Here is an 18,434-nt window from a genome sequence, read left to right as displayed (position 1 = left end):
GAGGTAGGAGAGAAGGCATTGTGCGCTTTGCGTATTTCCCTCTTCCTCCTTATCCCACCCCTCACAACACTCAATTTCGCTTCTGTAGTACCTTGAATAGGCCTACAATCACTGCCACAGTCACAATTTCCTTCGCGAAAGAGCCTGAATCGCAAGCTCCCCTATCTAGCTTCAGGGACAAGCAAAGTGGGGAGGCTCCAGGTCGCCAAGGAATCAACATCCCTGGCAACAAGCAACAAAGTGAAAGCAAAACAGCTCTGCATGGCAAGGCCAAAGCTGGAGGTTCATCAATTGAGGATGACAAGCATAATGGCACGAAAGCTTCGGGCAACAGGCATAACGACACTTGGGAGAGGCAAATGGGCACAAGAGGCAATGAGGAGGCTCCACCAACCCAGGGACGTGGCGTGTCTGAAGCAGATGATGACTGGTATCAATTTGTATGCAGGATTGAGGAGGAACCAGCCCTGGAGGAGCCACTGGCTTAACACATGGCCTACTACCAATGCATCCTGCTACCAGGTGGACGTGTCCTACTGTTTTTGTGGTTCTGGATGTGTCTCTGTCTTCTGGATGAGTCTCTGCCAAGTTGAGGGTGCTAAACTTATTTATACATTTAAAATAATAAAAAATCACAATCTCCCAAAATTATATCACCATAATCTTCCAAAATAATTATAAATTCAAATCTAGAAAGAAAAAAAATATGTACATTTTAAAGGTTCTTTAAATAATTTATAAAATAAATTATAATTATATATATTATTGTAATATATATATATATATATATATATATATATATGTCTATTTTGATGAATTATAATAAATATTTTGAAATAATAATTTAAACTAGATTTATATAAGGTATTTTAATAATAATAAAAAATATGAAAATTTTTAATTTATCTGTTAATAAAAAATAAAATCCTATTAATTTTAGTTTTTTGTTGTTGTTGATGATGATGATAGTGGTTAATGTCCACTGAGACCAAATTGGTCTATCGGACCTATAATCTTCTTAGTTTTTAATTGTCTCGCTCCTCGTCTTTCTTGGCGAGATTGATGTTGTAGCTTTCTTTTTTTTCTCTACGGTCTTCCAACTTCTTGTATCTTGCATCTCCTTCATCTCTTTTGATTCTTTGGAATTGGTGTCTTAGCTTCGCGATCTATTGTGTTCATCCTCTTGAAGATGGACGGAGAAGAAGTTTGGTCTAGGAGATTTGCTTTACTGTTAAATGAAGATTTATTTTGTGCTGTATCCGAATCCTCATAATTGTTGATGCTTGAGGGGCTGTCGAGTTCAATTTTTTGTCGCTGGGGGGGGCTTTCTCCTTGCTTGTCTTGAGAGTTGTTTCTTTCTTGTGATTTAAAGTTTTCTCTAGAGTATTCTTCTTTGAGAGGTTTTAGAGACGAGGCCTTGACCGTCACCCTCCTAGGCCAATGTCTTAGGTTGGGATGAGCATGTGGGAGAAGATGATGCCCAAGAGGGGCCTGCTAGAGTATCAGCCAGGATTTCTCCCGAGGCACTAGTGCTACTAGCTAGTGAGCATGACCATGCATTTGTTGCGTTAGCGTTTCCATACACAAAAATTGATCGGAGAGGGTGTCCCAACATCCTCTTCATAAAGGCTGAGCTCCAGATGATATAGGTAATATTAGTGTTTTCTTTAAATTAATCTAGTTTCATTTTCTTGTTTTAATGAATTAGAATAAAATTTATTCTAGCACATTCTTTAACTTGTTTTATTAAAAATTTTAATGACACTTTCTAATTATTTTTGTGTACTATATATTTTTCATACATCGGGTCATTTGATGGGGACATGCCTCCCCCCCACTTCCAGATGGAGGAGATGGGTGAGGCCCAAGAGGGTAAGGCACATCCTCAGGAGGGCATGGGTGTCCGGGGCCATAGGGTTGGTCTGTGATTTCGGATGGACTACTACAACAGATTGGCTGCAGGTTTAGTTTGGCAGGGAGTCCACCCTACAAGGATTGAAGATATCAGCATGGATCCGATGTTCGTAGATCTCTACGGGGATTGTCTAGTAAGATGATGTCTCTTATGTGGGATATCATCAAAGCTAGTAGGGAACTGACAATGATGAGGGATGCAGGTCAGCATCATCCAGCAACAGATACATCAAGTGAGGGTGGTGATGATGATGATCATGTTGATGATCATGATCATGATGATGAGGTTGTTTATCATGATGCTTCTGGTAGTCCCAACCTATTATATCATTTCTATGATTAGGGTGTCGGTGATCCTTTTGGTAGTACACCTCCCGTCAGTCACCTGATGATGAGATGCTAGAGCTAGAGAATGTGCCTTATGTTATTTGAGTTCACCAAAGTTCGTCTGATGATGAGATGCTAGAGCTAGAGGATGTGCTAGAGTTCACCAGAGTTATTTGACTTTTGTGTGTGTGTGTGTGTATTAAGTACATAAACATGAAAAAATAAAATTCACCATATATATATATATGGTGCATTTATTTGTTCATGTTTATGTACTTAATTTATATGTTGGTGTTGATGTGTATATTGTTAGGTCATGTTAGATATGTTCATTTAATGTGCTTGCAAATAGATTTATATGTGATAGTAGTTATTTGACATGAGATTTATATTAATTTGAGGATGTGTGTGGTGATGATGTTAGATAACAATGTTTGTGTTTTGTTATATGTGATCACGATGATGATGTCCCATTAGATTATTACATTTGTGTACTAGCTAATGACATTTATATATGCTAGAGGTATATATAATTAGATGATGGTAGTGAATTCAAATATGTATCTTAGATAGTACCACTTATTATAGATAATTTTGCACACAATCAACTACAAGAACTCGTTCTCTTCCCACAAAGTGCATTACTTGCATGCTAGCATTAATAGAATTATAAAAAACTAATAATGCACTAAAGAATTGAGAATTAAAGGAAATAAGATAAGAGACTGACAAATTTTTATTTCTTATTCATATGACCACCAGTTTATTCTTATAATCTATGTACATTCATACTCTATGTTGTGACTCTGCATATGCATCATTTTTTCTCCATTAGATACAACCAAATGTTTGTCTTATCTTTCTTCCTTTGATCCTTTTTAGCTTTACTATTTCTTCTACCCATTACTTCACCCATAATTCATCATTGATTTGTTCCTTGCTCTTAAATAGAGGTTTGGAGATTGAATAGTCACAACAATTCATCTTGTTCATCCATTTCCAAAATCAATTAATAATTCGTCGCACAGGTTATCCACTGATTTTTCATAGAATACCATAAGGAACATGGAACTATAAAAAGGCATGATCCATAATGTTGTAGAAAAGTCTAAACATTGTAACAATAATGCAGAGTCACACCACTTAACAACAAGGTGGAGTTGCTACACTATAATAGCAAGGTGGAGTTGTAGCATTGTTTCAACAAGATGGATTAGCAACACTATAAACAATGTAAACTTTGAAACGGGAACTATAAACTCAAAATGGGAACTCCGGCCAAAAAAGCATGAAAACAGTGCTAAAAACAAAAAGTGTGTATACTAGAACGATGGTTTTTTTTTGGGTCAATTTTTAACATGTTTTAAAAATGGCAGTGAAAATGAATTTGTGAAAATGAAATTTTTGTGCAAAAATTGTGCAAAAAACACCGTGAACATGAAAGTGTTGATATTGGAACGATGGCTTTTTTTCAGGGTCAATTTTCAACTTTTTTAAAAAATGCCAGTAAAACCGAATTTTTATGTGCCAAAATTGTGCAAAAAACACCCTCAAAACGAAAAGTGTTGATGCTGAAATAACACTTTTTTTTTCTACTGTAAATTTACAACATTTTGAAATGATGGTGTAAAAGATTTTATCATGACTCCGAAAAACACTAAAATTTCAAAAGAATAATGAAAACATAAAATTAAAAATAAAAACAATGAAAAAAAGGTTAAAAAAAATAGCAAAACTTAAATAAAAATATATATTAAAAACAAAACATAAACTAAAAAATAAGAAAATCAAATTTACAAAAAAAGACAAAAAAAAAAGCAAACATAAAAAAGATATTAACAAAAAAAATATCAATCATAAAAATGTAAAAAAAAAAACAAGTTAACCTATAAAATATAAGAATTTTAAAACTAAAAGAAATTATAACATTAGATAATAAGAAAAATATATTTTCAAAAAAAATTACTTTTTTTTTAAATCTCATAAACCATAAAAAAAAAGGGAAAAAAAACTATAAAATTAAGAAAGTAAAAAAAGAAAAAATTTAAAAGGCATATACAAAAACTAAGATTTTTTTCAAACAAATTAGATGATTAAAAAAAAAAAAAAACATTAAAAACATTAAAAAAAAAACTAAAAAGATATTGAAAAAAAAAACCTTTAGAAATTTGGTCCCCACAAGTCTTGTGTTCCAATCTTGGACAAGAATGAGTTGTTCTCGGTGCGATTTTTTCAAATGAAATGAAAAAATGAAAAAAGAAAGTATATTAAGGGCAGAGAAGTATGTTAAGCACACACCTTAGACCACCGCTATGAATTCTTAAAATGAAAAGTTCGACGTGGGGCATGGCCATGTAAATTAACAAGTCTAATTTTACACTCCATAATGAAACTCCGTGACATTGCTAGAATATAGCAGTGCTAAGAGAAAAGTGAGAAAGAGCACACGAGAAAAAATAACAACAAAAGAAATCTAATTAGGGTAAACTTTGTTAAGGAAATCACGTCAAATGCCTCTCCTCTCTTGACAAAGGTCACTTCAAATGCCTCATACATTTCCAGCAATTGTATTTTAACTTCTAAATGTTGATTTTCTGTACTGCTTTTGCATTATCATGTGACAGACAACTTTGCTAGGATACAATTGAATGCTTGAACTGGTCATTTCTGAAACAATACTTCCCATAACAATTTCAGCCCCCTACTTCCTTCCCCAGATGTAAAAACAACCTCCTTTGTTCAATAATCTTGATTAGCTGGATTTCACAAATAAAATTACATAACGGATGTAAAACATTACAACAATATACTTGAATAGAAGGAATGAGGACATGGATCAGGTGCCAACAACAAATCTACTACTACTTTCATTTAAGGCCTCAAGTCAGGAAGATGGTCGGTGCAAAGCACTGCTATTTTGAACACCTTAATCATGCTCTGCTTATAAATTTCAGTTATCCTGCTAGCCAGCACCTTAAATGTGCATTTTCTAGTAGCAATATTACGATAAATCCAACCAACAATGTCCTCGTTCTCCCAAAATTTTGGCTCTATAGGTTGTCTACCAGTCATAAGCTCCAACAGCACTACCCCAAAGCTGTATACATCGCTCTTTTCGCTCACCTTGTAGGTGTAGGCATACTTTGCAACCCACAAACATTATCAATTCGCTCGAGTCTTAAAAAATGTTAGCAAGGCATTTGTTTTGAGCTACTCAAAAACAAATATCTGCTTAATCCTTTCTAAAATTTATGAATGATTGATTACCTAGAGCAATGTAGCCATGGGTGCCAGCAATAATAGCAGGAACACAGTCATTGTGAAAATAAGCCAATCCATGAGCTATTCCACGGGCTATTTTATAGTGTGTTTTTCCAATCCAATGTTGGACCTATTGTCTGATGCAATTTGTCCCACAAACTCCCATTCTTCATGTATTCATATACAAGGAGATGTGAATTTGTGCTAGAAATGCAGCAGTAGAGTTTCACTATGTTTTTGTGTGATAGAGCCTAAGATTTCAACCTCCATCTTGAATTCCCGATATCTTAATGCCTCTTTACTGTGGTTCAGGTTGGTGGAATTGTTGTTGGTCGACAACTCCTTTACTGCAATAACTTGTCCATTGCCTAGCTCTCCTCTATATACCTTTCTAGAACCCCCACTGCCAATCATGTTCTCTTCAAACAACGGAGAATGTCATCACCAGTGAACTTCAGGTTGTGAAAGGATTTGATATCCCAAGATAGGGCTTCCATAGTATCTTTATTAAGGCTTCTATACAAAAGGAAGCCTATAACAAGAATTAGGAGTGTAGTTTCAGCAATGGTACACGCAATGACAATTATTGTATGGAATCTTCTTCTGCAAGAAGTTGCGCCGCCCAGGGCCACTCCCCCACGGGCAGCCGGGCGGCAGTTAGGCGATTCCCGGAATCGCCCAGCCACTGCCTGACTGCCTGTGGGGGCACGGCCTTGCTTGGCGCAACTGCTGCCAATCATGTTCACTTCCTTCAAAAAACGGAGAATGTCATCACCAGTGAACTTCAGGTTGTGAAAGGATTTGATATCCCAAGATAAGGCTTCCATAGTATCTCTATTAAGGCTTTGTACAAAAGGAAGCCTATAATAAAAATTAGGTGTAGCTGCAGCAATGGTACACGCAATGAAAATTATTGTATGGAATCTTCTTCTGCAAGAATTCGCGCTGCCCAGGGCTGCTCCCCCTTGGGCAGTAGGGCGGCGGTTGGGCGATTCCCGGAATTGCCCAGCCACCGCCCGGCCGCCTGTGGGGACGCGACCCTGGGCAGCGCAGCTGCTGCCAATCATGTTCACTTCCTTCAAACAATAGAGAATGTCCTCACCAGTGAACTTCAGGTTGTGAAAGTATTTGATATCCCAAGATAGGGCTCCCATAGTATCTCTATTAAGGCTTCTGTACAAAAGGAAGCCTATAACAAGAATTAGCAGTGTAGCTGAAACAATGGTACACACAATGACAATTCTTGTATGGAATCTTCTTCTGTAAGAAGCTGCGCCACCCAAGGCCGCTCCCCCACGGGTGTCCAGGCGGTAGCTGGGTGATTCCAGGAATCTCCCAGCTGCCACCCAGTCGCCCGTGGGGGTGCGACCTTGGGCGGCGCAACCGAATTCAAAGATCCATCTCATCCCAACCTCATAGCTTAAAAGCATCCATCTTAAAGTCTGATATTTTCCCGGCCGGCTGGTTTTATAAGTCCATTTTCATTTCTAAATAAATCAGGGCAATTTGGCGTTAAATGGATCTGTGACGGTGCAGGCGAAGAAGCAATAACAATTATTCATTTGCTTAAAATAATAACACTAGAGAACAACGCTTAACTAGAAAGTTAAAGCTCATGTAAGATCTTAACTTCTATATATTAATGTTATACTACGAATTGATATATGGATGAGCATCACATTCAAGTCACTTACATAATTATAAATATAAGGACAAAACAAAAAAATGTGAGTTGTAAATTTTTCTTTTTACATGATCTTTAAACCCATCATGTAAGGACCTACAGTTCTTGGCACGACCACCATGAAGTGCGACGAGTTGGAGACATAATTGAGCAAGAAACTTGACCGAAGTATGTGAAGTTAAAATGTAAAAATGTGCACAAGAGGTTGAGCGAATGCTTGTTTATAGCGTGGGGAGCGTTGGCTCAACCCACGGGTCGACCTTACATATTGTGGCAGCTTGTGCGTAGAGTGTTGGCTGACCAACACAAAACAAGGCAAATGAATGATGTGTAAGGGCATTGGCAAGTCGGTTTGGGCAGTGCGACTTGCCCAACCAACGATATAAATACAATGAAGGTGTGGAGCATTCGATCATCACAATTCAAGCAAGTCTTTCGAAGAAGTGTGAGGTGCAAAGAAGAGTGCGAAGCCACAACAAGAGGAAAGGCGCAGTTCTAATGTGCCCAAACTTGGGTAGCTCCACACGGTAGCACGCAAACTTGGAAGGAAAGGCGAGGGCGCGGGTGAAGGTGCTCGGTGTTCAGGTGAAGGCGTGGGTGGAGACTTGGGTGAGTCGCCCGCCCGCCGTGCGAAGGAGTAAACGAAGGTGTCTTTGGGTGGCTTGGGTGAGTTGCCCTCCCACCGTGCGAAATTTTTGAAGGGTGACTTGGGTAGGTCGCCCGCTTGTCGAAACGAAGTTCGGTTGAGGAGTCGGTTGGCAGCTTGTGTTAGGGTGTGCCCACCCAGCTCAGGCAAGGAAATTTGGTTGGCACATGAAGGTGTGACAAGTTGTAAATTTGGCTAAGTATGAAACTTGGTGTTTCCCAAGTATACTTGTAAAGCTTGTAATATTGGAAAGCTGATTAATATAATATATTCGGGTAGACTCATTGTTCAAGGAGTTTCCCCTCCCTTTATACTATGCAATTGTATTCTTCATGTCTAATTGCTGCTGATAATGAATGTGTATGTGTGTTCATTGGTATAAATGAAACATAATAATTACTTGGTTGACAAACACAAACTAAGTAGGACAAGTGGTTAGGTGTAGTCCATGAACATAAGTATTGGGAAAAGAAAGTGTTCAGTGGTGCCACACCTCGCCAAGTACGGTTGAAAGACTACAGTAGGCCTGGGGGCATGACAGTTGTTATCAAAGCTAGTGCCGGGGAGCTGGTGCTGGTGTTGAAGCGTTGAAGCTGATACACACCTACACTTCGTGACAGTTGGTATCAGAGCTGATATCTAGGTTGATGAAGAATTGCTGATCCCACTACAGTATCGTGAGTTGGTATCAGAGCTAGTCTGAATTCTTGGAGAAGTCTTGCAGGAAGCTGGGTGAAGCAAGTGCATATACACTTGGAAGTTGGTGACAGTGAAGCAGGTACTTGCAGGTGAAGGAAGCTGTTTCACATACAAGTGGAACAAGGGCTGGTTCAGGTTGCAAGCAACTTGGTGAAGCTGTTGGATGGTTGATACTCGATCACAAAGAAAGAAGAAGGAAGCAGAAATGGCAGGTGAATCTTGTGCGGTATCGGGTGAATCTAGCCACAATGCGACCAAGGCTTGGATAAACAAGATACTAGAGAGAGTGGAGGCATTGGAATCTTACTGGATTACAAAGATGGATCTAGTCATGAAGAAGAACTAGAGGATCATGTGCAGATGAGGGAAGAATTTGATGAACTCTGGATTTGACATGAGTACACTGATCTTAAGTGTACACAACTTGAAATTGAAGTTAAGGAGATTGGAGAAGCAAGGGACAAAGGTCTGGCAGAGATCTTGAAATTGCAGAAATCTCTTGATGTTGCAAATGATGAGATCGTGATGTTGAAGAAGGTCGTGAGACATAACTCAAGTGGAGGAGTGTCTCATGTGAAAGTCAAGGAACCGGAATCTTATGATGGTACAAGAAGTGCGAAGGCTCTTGGTAACTTTCTATGGGATATGGAGCAATACTTGGAACGCTTGGGTCTATCCGATGATGAGACAAAGGTGAAAGTGGCTGCTCAATTCCTGACAAAAAATGCTAAGATGTGGTGGAGAAGATGGATGGATCAAATTTCCATTGGCAGTGCTAATGACATTACTTCTTGGGATGATATGAAGAAAGATTTACAGGCTCATTTCAGTCCTCAGGATGAAATGTGGGAAGCAAGGATGAAGATTAAATTCATTAAGCAGACAGGGAACCTACAGACATATTAGCGGGAGTTTGCAAGTGCGGTTCTGGAACTTCCTGACATGGCGGAGAGAGACAAGGTGTTCAACTTCATTATTGGATTGAAACCTTGGGCACACAATGAAGTGAAGAGGCAGAAGATTAAAACACTTGAAGAAGCTTTTGCTGTTGTGGACAGGTTGGTGGAGCATTATGATGAGACTTCTGATGAGAGAAAGAAGAAGTCTGATAAGCCGAAAGAGAAGAAGAAACATGAAGCTCCGAAGTCAAATGAGAAGACGAAGAAGCCATTGAAGTGTTGGATTTGTGTTGAACCACATACGGTGAAGAATTGCCCTTCTAGACCCAAAGTGGTTGCTATTGCACAATCTAATGTAAAGAAAGAAGAATCTTCTATGGGGATGATGCAAATTCTTGGTGGCGCTGCTACAGAAGTGGTCTCTCGAAGAGATCTTGAAAGGAATAACTTGGAGTATGTTAAAATAAAGATTGGAGGCATGGAGGTACTCACTATGGTAGATAGTGGAGCTACTCACAACTTCATGAGTGAAGATACTGCGAGAAAAATTGGGCTGAAATTTGTACCTGTGAAGGCACAAATGAAGACAGTGAATTATCCTCCTGATTCGGTACTTGGTATAGCTGAAAGAGTGGAAACAACACTAGGTGAGTGGACCGAGAAAGTCAACTTCACTATAGTGCGAATTGATGACTATGAGGCTGTGTTGGGGATGGAATTCTTAAAACAATATGATGCTATGATTGTTCCACATTTGAAGAAGCTGTACATTTACAATGGAAGGGAAGATGTACCCACTGGTGTTCCAACCATTGGTGTGACAAAGCCTGATTGTAAACTAGAAGTGATGCAAATGGAGGATGAGAAGCGCATGGAAGACATGAGTAAGCGGTTGTCTATTGTTGAGACAAATCTTACTGAGAAGTCATTGGTTATCAGGTCACTATCTGATAGTATCTTGCACTTGTCAAGAAGGCTAGAAGAAGTGGAGGATGATGACGATGAGGAGGCTTATGTGAGGCCGAATGTCCGAGAGGAGGATCGGGTTACATATCTATAGAGGATGGAGATAGAGAATCCTGACAGATGGATTGAGCTTATTAGCGAGGGTGAGCCTTCAGGCTCTACTCCCTCTACATATTCTTAGATGACATAGAAGATGGGGCTCATTGTTAGCTGCTCATGGCAGTGAGTCCTTAAAACAGGTTGAGCAGGTATGACAAATGGTGTAGGAACGGTTCGACATTAAGCATCATGACACGTTGTAGATGGGATGGAGTTTCCATGGACCTGAGCATGGGAGAGATTCTTGGTGAGTCTAGGATGTGGAAAAATCCGAGATAGACTGGTGAAGGCATAAGGATGGACATTCTTATGATTTGAGCATGACAGTTGGACTGATTACCCGACTAGTTCAAGTCATGGGAGCTAGCAGTGTACCAGAGAGATGTTGACATCGGGCAGGCATGAAGGAGGACAGTTCATAGGATGGGACGACACATGATGGAGATGGTGGTTCTACATATGTTGCAGGGATGTTTGCAGTATGTGGAGGAATCGATATCATGGAACGAGGATGAGACAGTTATTGATGATGATCTTGGTGGATGGCTACCAGGATGGGATGTTGTCGAGGACGACAACGATTTCAAGTGGAGGAGGATGTAAGGACCTGTGGTTCTTGGCACGACCATCGTGAAGTGCAACGAGTTGGAGACATAACCGAGCAAGCATCTTGAACGAAGTGTGTGAAGTTACAATGTAAAAATGCACACAAGAGGTCAAGCGAAGGCTTGTTTATAGCATGGGGAGCATTGGCTCAACCCACGGGCCGACCTTACATATTGTGGCAGCTTGTGCGTAGAGTGTTGGCTGACCAACACAAAACAAGGTGAACGAACGATGTGTAAGGGCGTTGGCAAGTCAGCTTGGGCAACGTGACTTGCCCAACCAACGATATAAATACAACAAAGGCGTGGAGCATTCGATCATCACAATTCGAGCAAGTCTTTCAAAGAAGTGCGAGGTGCGAAGCCGCAACAAGAGGAAAGGCACAATTCTAATGTGCCCAACCTTGGACAGCTCCACACAGTAGCACACAAACTTGGAAGGAAAGGTGAGGGTGCCGGTGAAGGCACTCGGTGTTCGGGTGAAGGCGTGGGTGTGTTTTAAATTTATTTATTTTTATTTGAGTATATTTTTGTTTTTTTTAAATGTTTCTAATCTTAATTTTAGTATTTTTCTTTTGGGTTAATTTTCTATTTTTTTTTTTTTAAATCTAGTCTGTTTTTCATATTTTTTTTTTTTTAGTTTTTGTTATTGTTTTTTAAAATTTTTCTATTTTTACTTAATTAATTTTATATTTTTTTAAATTTTATTTTATTTTTTTCTAAATTCTTTTTTTTGTTTATGGAACTTTAAAAAGAAATATCCACACTTAATACATTAACAAATTTAAAGTGTCAAAAATTGTTAAATTTATTATTTACATTTCATACATTAGAAAATTTAAAGTAAAAAGATAGGTTTTTTAAGAAAAGGGCATGATGCAGAATCGCCACTTTTTTAAATCAGCATGCAAATCACTATCATTCTAAAAGGTAATGTACATAAAAAAAATTAATGTGCCAAAAACTATGCTCTAGAAAAAATATGTGTTCTGCATCACCCTTTTTCAAAATCGGGTCACTTTTTTGCTATCTCTACAAAACGGGTAACAGTATCAGTTCCCGTTTCAAAGTTTACATTGTTTATAATAATAAGGTGGAGTCATAACACTCTTGTTTCATACTCTCGAATACTAACTAAAAATGATTGATGTATATTGCTTTAGGAAAAATATGCTCCTACATGAGTTGAGCCAATCATAAGACATTTACATCAACTAGCAATGTCACTTTTCATACAACATTAATCCCATCAAAGATGAGTATTGTGTGATGTTGGCCCGCTCGAAGTTTGTGATGTTCTTTTAGGAAAACCTTTTATGTGGAAACATCATGTTGTTTATGATTCTTTTCCCTATATTGTCATTGTTACTCTGGAAGGTCATCTCTACAGGGTAACGTAGGTAGTTCAAACTACTACAATTTCATTAACCTTGGAAAAATAGTGCCCAAAAGTAATCTTGTAGACTGCAAAATTTATCCTCTTCATAGTTGAGTCAGAAGATGAATGGAAGGTCGATGTGACCACCATAGCCTTGTCATATGGCCTCTCTACAAAACAAAATTAGGTGGATAGGATTGTAAATGCATATAGAGATACCTTTGCTTCACCTGTGATAGTTCCTCTACACTACTAGATAAAAAAATCAATTGACTCAATACCTAGTGCTTCGTTATCTAATGGCCTAATATATAGACACTCTCTTTTGAAGAATCAAGAAATAAAATGTTGGATTCATGAGCCCATTCAAAAGGGCCACATTTAACTGAGCTTCTTGCCTTATAGCAACCCAATTATGTTAGTGTAGAAGAAGGATGGGACATGGAGACTTTGTATTACTAAGCTCATCCCCCTGTGAGAGCCCAATTATGTTGGTGCAGAAGAAGGATAGGACATGGATACTTTGTATTGATTATAGAAGAGAAGATACTCGATCTCTCAAATTGAAAATCTTCTTGATCAACTTAAGGGAGCCAAGTTATTTAATAATATTGATCTAAATTCATGCTACCATCAGGTTTGAATTAAACAATTTGATGTATTGAAGAACACCTTCAATTCTAAAGAAATTTATTTTTGAGTGGTTGGTCATGCATTTTGGATTTACTAATGCTACATACACATTCATGAGGATGATAGATGATATCCTACAACTACTCATGAAGTCTTTTGTGGTTATATATTTAGACGATATCCTCATCTTCAGTATAACAAGGGTAGAACATTTGTGACACATTCAATAGGTCTTGAGCACCCTACGACAACATAAATTGTTTGCCAATATTTGAGAAATACTCATTTGGCATGTAGAGAATTTAATATTTGGGATACATCATGGATGAAGATGGGGTGCATGTGGACCTAACCAAGATCCAAGTAATTTGTGATTGGCCAATCCTGATGAATACTCTAATATATCTCTATATCTTCTTGCGTCTTGCTAACATATATTGAAGTTTTTTGTTGAGGTTATCTCATATTTGTTGTCCCTTAGGTCAAGTGACCAAAGGTGGACATAAACAAAAGCTTTCCTAGTTTGAGTCACAACAAAAATCTTTTGAGTATATAAAATATTGCATGGGATTTGCGCAAACCCTCTCTTTGCTAGACTTGCATTAGCCATTTGAGATTGAGATAGATTCCTTCGACATTCCTCACTCAATAAGGACATACATTGACTTATCATAATGAAATAGTATCTGATATTGTTGGTAGATACCCACTTATGAAAATGAGATGTACTTCATCTTGTAGACATGTCAATGGAAGAAACATTATATTTTAGGGAAAGAGACAACCATCCAAACTAATCAGATGCCTTCAAAATGATGTAAACATAAGAGGATTTATCTAATGACCTCCATAAAAAATGGTACACATACTTGCAACAATTCCTCTCGAACATCAAGTGCAAGAAGGGTAGCACCAACCACATTATAGACTAGCTCAGTCAACCCTTGGTTGTGGAACCAACCATAATTCTTAACTCCTGTGGGATGAGACCAACTTCACTACTACATGTCAGACACTAATTGTAGGAAAAAATGTTTGAGATTCCCACCTCTACAAATTATGTGCTCTTGTACTAGCTAGGTGATCTTTATGTTCCATCAAGTGAGCATGCCTAGTTGATTTGGGAGGCACATTATAGTTGGGTGGTAGTGAACTTTGGTGTGGATAAGATAGTAACATTACTTCATAAGTGTTTTTGTTGGCCAAAGCTATGACAAGATTCTAGCTAGCGTATCGGATTATGCACTAGTTGTAACATCGCTAAGCCAATCATTAAGAAGCAAGGCTTTTACACTCCTCTCCCTATATTAGACAAGCCTTTTGGAGTCATTATCCACGGATTACATGTCAGGTTTTGTGTATTTGTGGCCATTGATTAGTTCTTGAATATGGCCAATTTGGCACCATGCAAGAAGAGTATCACAACTAAATCCACGGCTAAACTCTTCATTGATTATGTTTAGGTTCATTTTTAGCTACCTTGGACCATTATTTTATATAGTGATGACATGTTCCTAAGTACCTTCTAGTCCAATCTATGGTCTCTTATGTATACTAAGTTGACCACATCGATCGTTTTTCACCCCAAATAGATGGATAAATAGAAGCAATCAATATAATGATTGTGCATATATTACACATGTGCAACTCTATGCATCTACATACATTTTATGAAATACTTCCATATGTTTAGCACAACTATAATAAATCCCTCCATGGATCTATTGGCCATATTCCTTTTTAGCTATCCTCGGGGTTCTAGCCATTAGCCCCCATTAATGTATCTTTTCCCATTCCTAGGGGTTCTAGCCGTGAATCCGTCAGAACGCTCTCAGGCCTTCACCGTGTGGAACTGAAATGTCACAGACGGGACGGTCATCGGGAGAAGGATGGGAGTGGAAACCCCCCAGCCATCACAGCATTCGCGCTCTGGCCCGAGAGCCATCGTTCATCTTCCGAATTTTTGTGCTTGTCTGAATAGGAATCTACGCAGACTTTGACGTACAACCTATAGAACAGATCCTGTTCAAGTAAGGTCGTGCTTATGAATGTCCACTCCGCCTATTATATACGCCTTTCACATTCCTTTGCGAAACGCATGTGGGAAAATAACGTTTCTGTTTTGCTTTCCGAACGTCGCAAAACTATATTTTGCAACCATTTCTTTACTTCCATTTCCATTCTAATTCTATTTTCACTTGCATTCTTGTGTCTTCCGTCAATCGATTCGCTTCGTCCTCCCACATTTATTCTTCCACTACTCCCATTAATAAGCTACACGGCTTAGAGTACCTAAAAAGGTTAACAGCACATAAGAATAACACATGATTTAAATATAATTAGAAGTGAGTTCTAAATAGATATGGTTAGAAGCATTATAAGAAACAAAAATATCCACCACATTTTAGACATGGTATACAACATATATCATCATGGACTGTATTCGCATACGAAGAATGTAGGCATGGAAAAGTTTATTGATATACACTTGTTTTAAATTAAATTTTTATTTTTATTATTAGTATTAGAAATGGAAATATAAAAGAATTTGCCAATTCTCGTGAAAATTATCACTATTTATTTAGTTATCTATAACCTTCTACTCAAACTACAAGGTTATACCCATGATATTCAATCACAACCCAGTCTCATATGCAAACTTGACTTTTCAATAACACAAAAGTTTACAGTTAATACCTTTTGTTTTCTATGCATCTTTATTAGTATTTTTAAATACCTGATAGCATGAGTACCTTAAATTCACTTTAATGAATCTTTAATGTGCTCTTATGATGTGTGTGAAGAAAATGCTATTAAATGGCTAAGGGAAGAAGTACTTCGATGTTTTTATCGTTATTGAGGCTCTTTATAGTATTAAGGAGGCGTTTGGTCAGCTCATGTTATTATCGAGTCTTAATTTTTTTATTGTTTTTTTTTATGACTTTATTTTTCTATCTTACCTCGCTTTGGAGAATTTTGAGAGACTGATTCCCCTTTAGTTCTTGATTATTTGAAAATTTAGGGTTTCAGATCTATTGAAGCGGGTTCTTTTATTTTTTGTCAACAAAGGGGATGTGGCTTTTTGATTTTTTGTCATACAACATTAATCCCATCAAAGATGAGTATTGTGTGATGCTGTCCCGCTCGAAGTTTGTGATGTTATTTTAGGAAAACCTTTTTATGTGGAAACATCATGTTGTTTATGATTCTTTTCTCCTATAGTGTCATTGTTACTATGGGAGGTCATCTCTATAGGGTAACATAGGTACTTCAAACTACTACAATTTCATTAACTTTGGAAAAATAGTGCCCAAAAGTAATCTTGTAGACTGCAAAATTTATCCTCTTCATAGTTGAGTCAGAAGATGAATAGATAGTCAATGTGACCACCATAGCCTTATCATATGACCTCTCTACAAAACAAAATTAGGTGGATAGGATTGTAAATTCATATAGAGATACCTTTGCTTCACCTGTGATAATTCCTCTACTCTACTAGATAAAAAAAATCAATTGACTCAATACCTAGTGCTTCTTTATCTAATGGCCCAATATATAGACACTCTCTTTTGGAGAATCAAGAAACAAAATGTTGGATTCATGAGCTCATCCAAAAGGGCCACATTTAACTCAGCTTCTTGTCTTATAGGAACCCAATTACGTTAGTGTAGAAGAAGGATGGGACATGGATACTTTGTGTTACTAAGCTCATCCCCCTGTGGGAGCCCAATTATGTTGGTGCAGAAGAAGGATAGGACATGGATACTTTTTATTGATTATAGAGACCTAAACAAAATCATATCAAGAGAAGATACTCGATCTCTCAAGTGAGCAAATCATCAAGAAGCAATGTTTTTACACTCCTCTCCCTATATTAGTCAAGCCTTTTGGAGTCATTATCCACGGATTACATGTCAGGTTTTGTGTATCTATGTTCATTGATTGGTTCTTCAATATGGCCAATTTGGCACCATGCGAGAAGAGTAAATCCATTGCTAAATTCTTCATTGATTATGTTTGGGATCATTTTTACCTACCTTGGACCATTATTTTAGATAGGGATGACATGTTCCTAAGTACCTTCTAGTGCAATCTATGGTCTCTTATGTATACTAAGTTGACCACATCGACTATTTTTCACCCCAAAAAGATGGATAAATATAAGCGGGCAATATGATGATTGTGCATATATTACACATGTACAACTCTATGCATCTACATACATTCTATGAAATACTTCCATATGTTCAACATAACTATAATAAATCCCTTCATGGATATATTGGCTATATTCCTTTATAGCTATCCTCGGGGTTCTAGCCATTTGCCCCTATTAATGTAGCTTTTCTGATTACATCTTCACCTACAGCTTCTTCCCATGCTTAGGATGATGCATATAGAGTAGCCAGATATTTTAAATAGATCCATTACCTTGAATAATAGGTTCAGGATATATTGTAAAAATAAAATGCCAAGTACGGGCAACGACATAACCAACATCAAGTTCCACACATTTCATGCCGGTGATAAGGCGTGGTTACATTTATAGAAAGAGTTCCTCTCAAGCCCCATGGGAATCCAATACAACTTCAATATGGGACTTAGACAATCAAAAAGGTAATTGATGAAAATAATTTTGAATTAAGTATCCCCTCTTTCCTTGGCTTGCACCTAATTCTTAATGTGGAGTTGCTTCAACCATATTTTCCACCTCTATTGTACATATTGGTGGTGAATGAAAAGTTGGCCCCCACATAATTCAATCCCAAATACATTGGGTAAGATATATTGGATTGGATCATAATACCAAGATGAAGCATACTTGCTAGAAGAACACACGACTCTACAAGGTTGTCAAAGCAGGGTAGCCTCTTCACCAAGGCAAGTGGCTTACCAAGAACCAAATTTAGTAAGATTTTACCCATATGAAAAGGGAACTTGATGTAATAGATGCCTAAACCTAAACAACAATTAGGATCAGTAGTTATATAAGGGGGAACATCCTATCTTTCCTATGTTATAGAAATCTAGGAAATCAACTTTAGGCCTCGAAAGGTAATTCCATATACTCACCCACCTTCTCCATCAGAATATCTTGAAGAAGAGAAGGAATAAAGTAGATCTCAAGCCAATATACCTCCCTACCTTGAAAGGTTGGTCCAACCTAATAAAAACACCATAAAATAGGTTGAACATATGGGATAACTGAAGAACTTATGTTTTAAAATACCCTTCCTCCAGGCCATCAAAGATGTTCCCATCTATAAAAATCTCATCAAGGAAGAGTTCTTCAAGAGGCCCAAAAGGAAGAAAAGAGATGCCC

At 37.8% G+C, this 18,434-nt stretch overlaps 1 non-coding gene across 1 annotated transcript; it reads right to left on the bottom strand.

The window, feature by feature from the left end:
• Positions 1-14,925: 14,925 nt before the first annotated feature.
• On the bottom strand, positions 14,926-15,151 carry LOC149176137 (small nucleolar RNA U3). The gene has a single exon (XR_016258953.1). It is a non-coding gene; the product is annotated as a small nucleolar RNA U3 (small nucleolar RNA).
• Between the last annotated feature and the right edge of the window lie 3,283 nt (positions 15,152-18,434).

This window comes from Pinus tabuliformis, chromosome 4_1 (genome assembly GCF_031772625.1).
Source record: "Pinus tabuliformis cultivar Carrire ecotype Pingquan chromosome 4_1, CPIR1, whole genome shotgun sequence".
In the NCBI taxonomy this organism is placed as follows: domain Eukaryota; kingdom Viridiplantae; phylum Streptophyta; class Pinopsida; order Pinales; family Pinaceae; genus Pinus; species Pinus tabuliformis.
This window is presented reverse-complemented; position numbering and strand designations above follow the sequence as displayed.